The sequence below is a fragment of the Cetorhinus maximus genome, chromosome X, assembly GCF_964194155.1.
Source record: "Cetorhinus maximus chromosome X, sCetMax3.hap1.1, whole genome shotgun sequence".
Taxonomy (NCBI): Eukaryota; Metazoa; Chordata; class Chondrichthyes; order Lamniformes; family Cetorhinidae; genus Cetorhinus; species Cetorhinus maximus.
In genome coordinates this window covers 1,669,708-1,679,691 of record NC_135917.1, presented here as the reverse complement: position 1 = coordinate 1,679,691, position 9,984 = coordinate 1,669,708, and positions in this window count along the sequence as shown.

The window sequence follows — 9,984 nt, the reverse complement described above, 5'->3', positions numbered from 1 at the left end:
GAGTTGTAGTTTGCAGGGCCTGCGTGCGTCTTTCTGCCTTCCAAACCTCCAAATCAAGAGTGCATCTTCAGAAAAAGAATGTTTGCCAACCTTTTTTGGCTGCTGTTTTCGATCCCCTTTCCTCCAAATTAAATAAAATTATACATTTTTATACCGAAATGTGGCATTATGTCACAATCCTTCAAGCCACACAATTGGACTTGTTTCTAGTTGAAAGCAAAAAACTGCGGATGCTGAAAATCCAAAACAAAAATAAAAATACCTGGAAAAACTCAGCAGGTCTGGCAGCATCTGCAGAGAGGAAGACGGTTAACGTTTCGAGTCCGTATGACTCTTCGACAGAACTAAGGAAAAATAGAAGAGAGGTGAAATATAAGCTGGTTTAGAGGAGGGGGGGGGGGGGGAGGTGGGACAGGTATAGCTGGATAGAGGGCCAGTGATAGGTGGAGATAACCAAAAGATGTCACAGACAAAAGGGCAAAGAGGTGTTGAAGGTGGTGATATTATCTAAGGAATGTGCTAATAGGTGACATTAAGGGTAGAAAGCAGGATGAGCAAGGTACAGATAGCCCTAGTGGGGGTGGGGTGGAGGGAAGGGATCGAAATAGGCTAAAAGGTAGAGATAAAACAATGGATGGAAATACATTTAAAAATAATGGAAATAGGTGGGAAAAGAAAAATCTATATAAAGTATTGGAAAAAAGGGGGATCGGAAAGGGGGTGGGGATGGAGGAGAGAGTTCATGATCTAAAATTGTTGAACTCAATATTCAGTCCGGAAGGCTGTAAAGTGCCTAGTCGGAAGATGAGGTGCTGTTCCTCCAGTTTGCATTGAGCTTCACTGGAACATTGCAGCAGGCCAAGGACAGACATGTGGGCATGAGAGCAGGGTGGTATGTTGAAATGGCAAGCGACAGGGAGGTCTGGGTCATGCTTGCGGACAGACAGAAGGTGTTCCGCAAAGCGGTCACCCAGTTTGCGTTTGGTCTCTCCAATGTAGAGGAAACCGCATTGGGAGCAGCGAATGCAGTCGACTAAATTGAGGGAAGTGCAAATGAAATGCTGCTTTACTTGAAAGGAGTGTTTGGGCCCTTGGACGGTGAGGAGAGGGGCAGGTGTTGCACATTCTGCGGTTGCAAGGGAAGGTGCCGTGGGAGGGGGTTGAGGTGTAGGGGGTGATGGAGGAGTGGACCAGGGTGTCCCAGAGGGAACGATCCCTGCGGAATGCCACCAGGGGAGGTGAAGGGAAGATGTGTTTGGTGGTGGCATCATGCTGGAGTTGGCGGAAATGGCGGAGGATGATCTTTTGAACGCGGAGGCTGGTGGGGTGATAAGTGAGGACAAGGGGGACCCTATCATGGTTCTGGGAGGGAGAGGAAGGTGTGAGGGCAGATGTGTGGGAGATGGGCCAGACACGGTTGAGGGCCCTGTCGACCACAATGGGTGGAAAACCTCGGTTAAGGAAGAAGGAAGACATGTCAGAGGAACTGTTTTTGAAAGTATCATCACTTTTGAAAGTATCAGACGGAACTGAAAGAATGGGATGGAGTCCTTACAGGAAGCGGGGTGTGAGGAGCTGTAGTCGAGGTAGCTGTGGGAGTCGGTAGACTTGTAATGAATATTGTTTCTAGCTGAGGCAAGCATCACCACATATTAAGATAGGGACTGCATGGTATTTGTTCTGTGCTCAAAGACTACAGTCTTTCTGGTGTGATGTCTTTAATAAAATGAATGTAACATGGCTGACCCAACACATTCCCTCATGGCAGAGGTCATGTAACTATGGCAAGTTAGGTAGGACACTTAGTAATGATTGCATTTCAAAACCCAAACATCCTCCTTTCCATAACGAACAACAGGCAACTTTGCATGCACTATCACGTGTGACTGAGAGTTACCCACTACACCACAACTGTTCTCACGCATTCAAAACTGTTTGTTATTCTCGTCAGTCTCTACACATGCCTTGCACACACAAAATTGTGCAGGTCTCTTAATGGTACGTGTGCGCATTGTCATTGGCTGTTTGTCTGGATGATGTTCCATCTCCAGGAAGTGTCGTTACCGTGGCACTTGTGGCCGTGGTAACTATTCTTGTTGTTCCATTTCCATTGTTGGGTACCGGTGGATCTCTAGAAGTGATGGTTGTTCTGTGCTCAGTACAACTTGTGAGATCCCATCTTCCTGACCAGCCGACTGCTGTGAAGGAACAGCTTCTCTAGTTGTTCATACATGCCTGTGGTTCTGCCGATAAATTTGGTCATTCACTTCCATTGCATACAATCGAGGTGACAACTGCTCCATGCATGTCCCAAGTTGCCACATGGGCTGACTCCTGTTGAGAGCATTGAAGGCTTGTACCCTGACAGACTCTCCAATGCTCAACTCTGGCAAGAGTTTGGCAGTCTTGTCAAAATGAAATTTGGCTTTCTGCTGTTTCACCTTGATTGTTTCACTCTCATCTGTTACTACTTCTGAATTCAGTAGCTTTTTTGCTATTAGAAGGGTAGTTTGGGTGTGACTACTTTCCATGCCTTCAGTTGCTGTGTTTCTCCACTCAAGGATTGCCTTGTGCTAGATTTTCTCAATTTCTTGATGATTGCTTTGGCGATTTTCACTGTCACTTCAGCCTTTCCATTCAACTGGGAATAGTACAGAGATGATGTATAGTGTTAAATTTCCCAATCCTTCATGAAGAAGCTGAATTCTTCACTCGTGAATCGAGGACATTTGTCACATCACAATGTCTGGAATGCTGTATAGACTGAAGTGTGCTTTCAAGCACTCTGCTATCTCTCCTGTTGTCATTGATCTACCTCCCAGCTGATCTACCTCCCAGTAGTCAGAATAGTAGTCTACAATCACAAGATAATCAGTTCCTGCTATAGTGAAGAGGTCTACTTCCAGCTTCATCCATGGTCTGTCTAGGATATCATGCATCATCAATGGCTCTCTAGCTTGTTTAACTTGGTACTCATTACAAGCACCTCACTGGCTGATATGGTCTTTAATTTCATTGCTCATGTTTGGCCCGTAGAGCACTTCTCTTACCTTCCTCAGACTCAATTTAATTCCTTTATGGCTTGCACAGATGCGCTTCAGCATCTCTCCTCTCATCTCCTTAGGGTTGATGACTCTATTTCCTTTGTGCAAGGTGTCATCTTGGGCTGTCAATCATCTCTGTATCCCCAATATGCTCTTGTGACCACAGGTCTATCCTCGATGCTCTCAGGCCATTTTTTCATCATTACCTCTTGCAGCACTTGGAGAGCTGCATCTTGTTGGGTAGTTCTCTTGATTTGAGCAAGGCGCTTGTCTGTCAGATTCAATGTCTCTGCTGGGTTGATGACTTCCAAGGCGTGTCGAGCTGCAACTGCACGTTGAATCTGGAAGATTTCACATTCTGTTGTAGCATCCTCAACTTTCTTCATGGGGAGTGCTGCTTTTGACAGCATGTCAGCGCTATATATGTTTTCCTTGCTTGAATGTCACATCCTGGTGATAACTCCGTAAACAAAATAACATTCTTTGCAGATGCTTTGGAACAGATAGTAGCAGTTTGAGAAAAATGCTTTGAAGTGGCTTGTGGTTGGACTCCACAGTTATTTGTTATTTTGTCTTTCCCAAGCAGGTATTGATGAAAATTCTCACAAGCAAAAAAAAATAGCCAGGCACGCTTTCTTGATCTGAGTGCAGCATCATTCAGTTTGCATTAATGCCCTGGATGCAAGTGCGACTGGTTGTCCTTGCTGCATTAGGGTTGCTCCAAGACCTGTCTTGCCGACGTCACACCACAAGGTGACTTTATCATTGACATCATAGTACTTCAGCACTGGCATTGCCGTCACTAGTTATTTGATTTTAGTGAACGCTGCTTCTTGTTCTGTGCCCCAATACCACTGCACATCCTGGCAGTGAGCTTGTGTAATGGCTCGCACTCACGACAAATTGGGCAGAAGACTTTGCTAAATAGTTCATGAATCCAACAAATCGTTGCACTGCTTTCTCATCTGTTGGTCTCTGCGTTGCTACCACAGCTCTCACCTAGTCAGAATCCAGGCGAAGACAGTTTGCTGTCAGTTTATGACCTATGTACTTGACTTCAGGCATCTTCAATTGCAATTTTTTCTTGTTCAACTTCAGCTTCATCTGGCGAGCTCTCTCTAGCAGTTGTATTAAATTCTGATCATGGTCAGCTATGGCTTCTTCCATTGTGTCTCCACATCCATTAACTAGCACTATGGCTTCCACTCCAGGAAGACCACTGACTATCTCATGCTGTCTGCATTGGTACTCTTCTGGAGCCATGGAAATGCATAACCATCTGTATCTCCCAAACGGCATCCAGAATGTAGTTAGAAAGCTTTCATCCAGCTTCACTTGCTAGTAACCATCCTTTGCATTTAGGGCAGTAAAGATCTTTGCCTTGGCAAGTTGCGGCAAAATTCCTTTGATGGTTGGCATGGGGCAGTGAGATCTCTTCAGCACTATATTTAAATCCTTTGGGTCGAAGCATACTCTCAGCTTTCCAGGTTGTTTCACTGCTACCATGCTGCTAATCGAGTCTGTAAGAGCTGTCACTTTCTTGATTACTCCCTTCTTTTCCAGCTCTTCTACCTTGTCTTTTAGACTTGACTTGAAGGCAGCTGGAACTCTTCTCAGCAGATGCTTAATTGGTCTTACACTCTCATCCACTTCGAGATGATATTCTCCAGGTAGACATCCAAACCCCGTAAATACGTCTTTGTACTCCTCTAGATCTGTTCAGCGGTCAATGGTTGTGTGTGCTGTGACACACTATAAATCTCTGTTAGCACATTTAGGGTTATCAGGCCAAGCTTTAGACTTGCTCCAGCTGAGTGGCTACTGCATACTGTCTATGATCTGGAACTCTAGGTCTTCATTCTTGTCATTCTATTGGGCTCTCGAAACTAATTTGTCCTCTTGGTATGAATATCAAGCCATCGTATAGCTTCAACTTTACTTTTGACAGCTTCATTTTTGGATCGCCATGTTGAGCCACTTCGCACAGGTCTGTGAAGGTCATGATGTTGCATGACACACCAGTGTCTATCTGACACTTCTTGTTTACTTGATGCCCTCCTTCTGTGGTCAACATTCTAACAGTCACAAACCATTTATTACCGATAGACTTGACGGAACCAACCTATTGTATCGTCAGACTCTTTGGCTGATATCTCTCCAATGGCCATCTGTATAGGCTTGTTTTGCTTCTTTCTGGCCAAACATTTGTGCACAAAATGATTCAGCTTCTTGCAGTTAAAACTACTGCTTTCCCCACTCTGAACAATCCTTCTTTTCCTTTGTGTGATATCCTCCAAAGTATTTGCATCCTGTCCTTTGTCTGTGATTGTTCTGCACTTTCAGCCTGGAATGTCATTCAGCATAATGTATTTCCTGGTCTGTTCTGACATACATGTGGTCTAGCTGATATTTTATAACCTCTGCATTTCTACGCACGTCTATCACTTTCTTGAGAATAAGTTTCTCCTCTCCCAGTAGACTTGCTCTCACTGTTGGATCTCTTATGCCTAAGACAATTCTATCTTTAATGAGATAATCTTTTAATTGCCCAAATTCACATGATTCTTCAAGCTGTGTTACTGCAGTCACATACTGATCTATGGACTCTTTTTCACCTTGCGTCCTAATGTTGAACACGTATTGTTCATAAGTTACATTCACTTGGGGTTCAAAGCATGCCTTCAAGGCTTTCAGAATTTCTGCAGTTTGTTTTTTCTGTTCTTTGGATAGATTTAGGGTGGAATACAATTTGTAGCAGTCTCTCCCCAGAAGTGTTAAAAGGCTTGTTAATTAAATCTGTTAAAATTTCATAGTTTTGCCATTGCAACTGGAAAAATTGCAGGTCTGCCACATATCTCCTTTCATTTCAACAGGAGCTGGGAGTGGAAAATTTACAGCCATTTTTGTCTCACCCAGTATTTTACTTGCAGCCTTCAGTTTGTGTTAGCTTTTCCTTCTGTTTTTTTTTGCTTCAGCAGCTTTTAGCATGTTGGAACATTTCAGTGTTCCTCTTTCAGTAGCTGTGACTTCGCTTCCAGTTTTTCAAAACTCAATCTCAACTCCACTTCTGACAACATGTTATGAGCTCAAAGACTACAGTCTTTCTAGTGTAATGGTTTTATTGAATTGAATGTAACATGGTTGGCCCCAGACATTCCCTCATGGCAGAGGTCACATGACTATGGCAAGCCAGGTAGGACACTTAATAGTGATTGCATTTCAAAACCCAAACAGCATTTGACGCAAGGTGGTCTCTCGGACTAGTTTTGATTGCCTAAAGGGATAGGAGAGAATATTTCCAGATTTTTTTCCCCCCGAACTGGCCTGGATTTTTATCTATCCTGACCCTGAGCTGATCTTCCAATTTTCTCCATTACCAAGATCCCTAGTTTCACCTCCATCACTCTTGCATTTGTGCATCTGCTGCCAAAACCCTCATTCGCACCCTTGTTACCTCCAAACTCAACTATTCCAGTGCTCTCCATCTGACCAGTGTCTCATCTTCCACCCTTTGTAAACTTGAGCTCACCCAAAACTGCTGCCTGTATCTTACTTTGTACCTAGTCCTGTTCATCCATCTGTGTTCACTGACCTACAATGGCTCTGGCAATGCTTTAATTTCCCCCCTCCCCCACCCCAATCCCTCCATGGCCTCACCCCTCCCTACCTCTGTAACCTCCTACAGCCCTACAACTCTCCAAAATCTCTGCACTCCTCCAATTATGGCATCTTGGGCATTTCTGATTTTCATTGCCCACCATTGGCAAGCCAGGTATGCCTTCAGCCATATGAGCCCTAAGCTTTGGAATTCCTTCCATAAAGCTCTCTGACTTTGTAAGATGCTCCTTAAAACCTACCTCTTTGACCAAACTCCTTTAGCTTGATGTCAATGCTTGTCTTAATATCCCAATGTGCTTCACATGAGTGTGTTTTGCTATGTCAACAGTGCTATCTACATGTAAGTTGTTATTGTTTTAGCTTTAAAGCAACAAAGAACTATAAAAATCAGTTGACAAATGTTTGGGATTGAAATGCAATCATGTACTAAGGGTCCTACCTGGCTTGCCAATATACAAGGCAACCCTTGAGTGGAGAAACGCACCAACTGAAGGCATTGAAAGTAGTCCAGTCCAAAGACTAATGTCATGCCACACCCAAACTATTCTTCCAATAGCAAAAAGGCTACTGAAGCCAGAGGTAGTAACAGACATGAGTGGAAAAAAAGTGAAAAGAGTCTATCGATCAGTATGATCATTCTTAGTCTGCAGTAACACAGCTCACAGGATCCTGTGAATTTGGGCAACTAAAAGATGATCTAATTAAAGATAGGATTGTCTTAGGCATAAGAAATCCTGCAGTGTGTGCAATTCTACTAAGAGAGGAGAAGCTTACTCTCAAGAAAGCGATAGACATGTGCAGAAATGGAGAGGTTGTAAAATGTCAGCTAGAGCATATGTATGGCAGAACAGACCAGGCTTTGCATTATGCTGATAGATATTCCAAGCCAAAAGAGCAGAATGATCACGGACAAAGGGCAGGATGCAAATACTGCAGAGAGCATTACCCAGACAAACAGCCAATGACAACACGCACACATACTATTAAGAGACCTGCATGATTTAATGACTATGTATGCAATGCATGTGCAGAGACTGACAAGAATAATGAACAGTTTTGTTAATGCATGAGAACAGTGGGTGTATAGTGGATAACTTGGGTAACTCAGTTACACATGATAGTGCATGCAAATGTCTTTTGCTCGTTATGAAAAGGGGGATGTTTGGAATTGAATTACAATCATGTACTAAAGGTCCTATCTGGCCTGCCATAGTCATGTGGCCTCTGTCATGAGGCACAAGCTGGGGACATCCATGTGACATTCAGTTCTCATAAAGACACTGTACTAGAAGCAATGCGCTCTGAGCTCAGAATTACAAAAAAATGCTAATTTGTTTTAATTCATTCTTAGAATATGGGCATGACTGACAAAGCGTTCATTTATTGCTCAACCCTAGTTGCCCCGAGAAGGTGCTGAGCCTTCTTCAAAATGTTGACACTGCTCCAATAAAGCTGTTGTAGTGATGGACCTTCTTCATGAACCACTACAATCTATCAAGTGAGTTGTTCTTTGGCTACAACTGCCCTCTCCACCTCAGAGTCAACTACTTTGCTTTAAAGTATATATTTATCTCTCAAAATGTAGAGCAATTGTTGACAATTTTGGTACAATTTCAGAACATCAAGAGTATTAACATTAAAAGGTTGGAGTTGATCAACAATCCAGATCCCAGGCCTTCCTATGTTTATTTATTTACCAAACTTAGAAATGATTATCATCAGACTTTAATAACACTTCTACACCATGGCTGAATATCCAAGTGCAAACTTTACAGAACTCTTGTATCCATTTGCCCTTGGGATGGAAAATCAATCTTAAATGTATCCATATTTTGGCTTTTAGAACACCTATTTAAAAAACACTAAACTAGAGGCATAGAAAACGGTTAGGCAAATTATTTAACAAATAATACCGGTAACTAGAATTGATATTTAATTTTGAATGGTCTTGGTATTAAATATGTCAACTGTTACCATTTAAGATGCTAATCACATTATTAGTTTGTCACGTGCCTAAATTTATCGTAAAGTTCATTATTCAACCAAACATTTTATAAGTTTAGATACAAAGGACTGATGTCTGCTATGCTGACAGAAATGCTCAGTTAAAGAGTCTGTTTCAGGACCTAGCCATGAAACTCATCTGCACAGAGCAAATCAGGTGTCAGACTGACTCCACCCAGCATTACCAGTTCTACAAACTGGCCTAAAAAAAGAAAAAAAGTCCTTGAAGGGACTGCAGGAGGTTGCCATCAAAATGTAATTTGTTCATGCTCATCTCCAAAAGAACCATTGCCAATTTATGCTTGCCTACGCATCACCACAGAAGGCCACCAACTGAGGCAAGCAGTTCAAAATTGGAGTGGGCCATGGGTGAGCTGCCTTCAGCACAACAGGGTCCAGCGGTTTGCTGATTATTATAGTGAGGTTTGAGGACTAATTTAGGACAATCCTTGTGCCTGCCAGTTTGGGGATGCACTGGAAGCCACCAGCAGTTATACACCAAAATATGGGCCCCCAGATTAGTGTGTTCTGTAAATTTCAGCAACTGAGTTTTACTGATTATGCAGTTGGCTACATTAGTGATAAGGTAGTGCCCAAGATAATTAATTAAGATTTTGTACTCTGCTGTATATAGGAACAGGAGTAGGTAATTTCAGCTCCGTAAGTCTGCTTCACCATTTTTGTTAGCAATAGCATGACATCAGCTACCTTTTAAAGCTTAATTCCTTATATTTTCTCCATATTTGTTAATACCCTTGCTTTCCAAGTAACTATAAGTACCTATCACCATATTAAAGGGTCAATTGACATGGTATCTGTGACCTTCAGGAACAATGGATTCTACATTTTCACACCCTTTTGTGTCATGAGGTGACATCTGCTGGTTATAATTTTGATCAACTATTTTCTTATTCAATTCAGGTTTAATACCATGTGAGAATTTTTCATTTAAAAAAAAATTAAATGGATGGATAGCAACATTATAAATTGCTCCGCAAATCTTACTTTTGCAATTCAGCATGATAAACATCTTTTCTGCACAGTCACTTTATACGTGAAAGCAGTCTGAAAGTCTATCACTTTTTAAACAACCACTGCTAATGTAGCACATATTTCATAAGATTGGCATCACCTCTGCCCATTAGAGAAATTGAAGTATAGTTACTTGGCCAAGGGCTTACAAGATATGCAAGTTTATTTGCAACTATAATGATCATTTGTTATTCAATCAGGTATGCTGGTTGGATTAACATAACATCCAATAGGTTCCAGGTACACTTTTTGCCATGTAATATAGAACTGATTATAGAAGGTAATT